This window comes from Charadrius vociferus, unplaced genomic scaffold (assembly GCF_000708025.1).
Source record: "Charadrius vociferus isolate BGI_N301 unplaced genomic scaffold, ASM70802v2 scaffold266, whole genome shotgun sequence".
Classification (NCBI taxonomy): Eukaryota; Metazoa; Chordata; class Aves; order Charadriiformes; family Charadriidae; genus Charadrius; species Charadrius vociferus.
Window position 1 is genome coordinate 2,185,513 of NW_009649114.1, and position 3,673 is coordinate 2,189,185.

Genomic DNA, 3,673 nt, shown 5'->3' on the forward strand with positions numbered 1-3,673 from the left:
TGCTGCCACTACTGAAGCGAGTGCCTCGGGCCTCAGCCCGCCCCCACCGCCCCCCGGGCTCTGCGGCGCTGGATTCAACCCCCGGCTGGCATCGCTGGTCAGCCCAATCCCTCCCCTGGCACGAATCCTTCCTCTGCCCAGGGAGGAGGATGCTGGGATCAGCCCCAGGAGCCGGTGGCTGCCATGGCCCGGCGGCAGACGGATCTGGCTTATTTACAGCTCCTTAACGGACCGCGGCGAGTTAGGCAGGGCTGACCTTTCCGTGCCTGAGACAAAGAGGAGATGTCAGCAGCTGCGGCGGCGGCGCAGGATCGGTGGCGTGGTCCCCTTCCCCTCCTAAGCCGGGACGGAGCAGAAGGCCAGACCCAGGCAGGGGGCTCGGGAGCCGGCCGGGGCCACGGGAAGCGAAGCGCGCTGGGATCCCAGCCTGGGAAAAGGAGGGATCGGATTCCTCCCTCCCCGTCGCCGCCGGACAAACTCTTCCGGGTAGGGACTCCTACGCGCCGAACTCTGCCCAGGCACACCAGCAATGCGCTGCTCCCTGCGGACCCCGGCTGCTTTAACAGGGGGGAAATATAGGGAAATATAGGGATAATGAATAAAATAAAGGGAAAAGGGGGGAAGGAGACTTGTCCCCGACCGGCTCCTCGGCTCAGCCCAGCTGCCGACTCATCCCTGCCATGGAAGCGTAGAAGCAAAAGTTTCCCCATCAGCACAAGACATGGACAACTGGCCAAACCTTCGACTTGGTTTCTGCCACCCCGGGACACCCGGCGTGTCCCAGTGATGAGCGTGGGGGACTGCCCCAATTCCCAGCATTAGGGGACCGGTGTGTCCCCATGGGCTCAGCACAGCCCCTCCTGCTGCGGGGAGGGAAGGGTTTGTGGAGACGAGCACTGCCCGATGGGATGATCCGTCCCATGCCCCTTCATTGCTCCGGAGCCAGTTAGCTACAGGATTTTGGCCAGGGACCGTATGCAGGGACGGTGCCCCCTCCCCAGCCTGGCTCCTCCCGGTCCATACGGTGTTTAGGACTGGCTGCCGCGATGCAGAAGCACAGACGTCCCAGGGAGCCAGCACAGGAGCACTCGGCATCCCACCTCACGCCCACGCTGAGGTCCCCACGTCCCTCTCCATCTGCCGGGGCAGCGGTGGCCTGTCTGTGCTTGCGAGAGCAGGGCCAGCCCCTCGTTCTGCCACCGAGGTGGTGTGGGTAGAGGGATACTCCTGGCCAAGACCCCACAGGGCACATCACTGCACATCAGCATCCCATCTTTTAATCTGAGACCCCTCCCAGAAGCTCAAAAATACAGGAGGACACCAAACTCATCTATTACTCAGAGAGAGCTCCCCGAGGATCTAAGTTGCTTAATTAGTTCGTTTAGAGAGTCACCATCCAGGTGGGTGACACACCAGCGGGTTGTCATGTGCTCCGCATGTCTCAGGCATTTGCTTTCTTCCTTTCTCTACCCAGGGTTAGCTTGACTTTTTTTTTTTTTCCCTTTCCTTTTTCTAATGAACAAATAGAGGGGCAGGTTTTATAAGTCCATGGAAACTCTATTATCCCTCTGCATTAAAGCCAAAAGCAACTAATTAAAACATCAAAGTCAGATGTTTCATTAGTTCGGCCTCAGAAAGCGCTGGCAGGAGGTGGCAGGGAACGTGGCTCCCATGACCGGCTGCACTGAGGGACCCCAAGGCTGGACCCACACCCCAAAACACGGCCCCCATCCCAGTGTTACTGGGAAACCCAGCAGGGAGCTCGGGGCTGGACACCGCTGGGCAGAGAGGGGCAGGGTGCTGTCACCTGTCTGTCTCTCTCCTCCAGCCCATCATTGCTCATTGCAGGAAACCTTCGCATACACTGGTTTTGAGATTTGGGAGGCTGGGGAGACGTGCACCACCCTCTCCTCATCAAAACGGCTTCCCCCAACAGCACCACGGGACAGGTCCTTATTCCCTCCCGGACACAGCATGAGGATGAGAGGGATGGGTTCAAATTCCCAGCTCACCCAGACTGATTTCTTTCCCCTTCCACACACTGGTTCTCCACCTGTACGATTGAAATGACATTGCCGCCTCCATCCATCCCACCCAGGAGAGCTCCATGCAGCCAACAGGCATCAGCCAGCATCCCTCACCCTGCCCGGATCCAGTCCCAGAAGTCCCCAGCGAGACACAGGAGTTGGGGAACACCAAGGAGGCGGCACCTCTTTGCGCTGCAGCGGCCACCTCCCCATCTAAGGATCTGCATCCCATTGCCACGGTCACACCGAGCATCACCGCATCCCTCCCCGGGGCTCCTGCTCCTCGAGCCTGGTCCCTGCCACAGCGAGAGCATCTCTGGCACAGCTGTACCCGGAGCGAAGCGGGGTCCCCAACCCAGGGCTCGCCGGGGGTTTAAACCACGTTTTCCTCTGTCTCCCAGAGAGCAGCGGTGATTTGCCAAGCGTGGTGCAGCGTTCCCCGGCAGGGAGGGGCCCCGGGCGAGGAGGAAGCTGGAGCAGCGGCCAGCCCTTCCCCGGGCTGTGCTGCGGGGAGCAGCGGATACGGGGGAACAGCAGCAAACAGGCATCAGCAGAGCTGCTGCTCGCTGCCGGGCTCCTCACATCCCCCAAATCCCCGCAGGTTCCCTCCAGCACTGCTGCAACAGGCGTATGCGACCACTGTGGGCAAACTCCACTCGTGGCCTAGCAGGGGGGGAGGAAAGAAAAAGGAAAAGAAAAAAAAAAAAACAAAAAACCAAACAAGAGAGAAGCAGGGAGCGTGAAGATGGACCCACAGCCCTTGTGAGGTGCAGGCAGGGAAGGAACAGGCTCGTCTGCCAGCGCAGGCAGCAGGGGAAGGCCTTGGGGAAGAGGGGGAACTCCAGGCACGGCTCCACCCCGGTGCTTTCTACTGCAAAACAATAGCGGAGAGGAGCAGCAGTCCCTCCCTGCTCTTACTCACCCTGCCCAAGGACCTGTGCCACCCTATGGCTCACCCCTCCCTGCCCCGTCCTCTGCCCGGGGGGCTCCAGCATGGCAGGTCCCAGTGTCTCGGGGTCCCTGCTCCTCTGGCACAAGGCTCGGTGATGCTCCAACCGGCAGCGAGACACGCTAACGGCAAGAGATCCTCCACAGGCAGAGCACTGCTGCGAGAGCCGGACCCACGGCACGCGAGCCAACAGCGCAGGGAATTCCCTCCGTCACCATCTCAACTGAATAATAAATAAAAAAAAAAAACACCAAAAAAAAAAAAAAAAACAAAACGAAAAAAAAACCCAAACCCCCATCTCAACAACACCCTTCGCCCTCTCAAGCCTCTACCTGCAGCGCTTGCACCACCTCCCCAGCGCCAGCCAGGTCCTCTCCCGTGGGGAAGCAGCCAAGGCTTTGCAGAGGTCCCTGCGCGTCCCCTCGCACGTCCCCCACGGCCCCACCACCGGCGAGGGTGGGATGGGGACAGAGCCCGCACCCCGAGGGGCCGGGGAAGCCGAAGGTATGGGGAAGCTCTGCCTCGCTGCCCTGGGTGTTTCCCAGCTCCGCTGGCACCATGGCACCATCCCGGCACGGGCACCCCCTTGGTACGGGGCAGAAAACGCACATATCCGAGTCAACCTCCCCGAACAGGTTTCGGGGATCACAGGGCATGTAGCTTTTGGGAGACCTGCAAGACCACCCGGCTCCCTCCA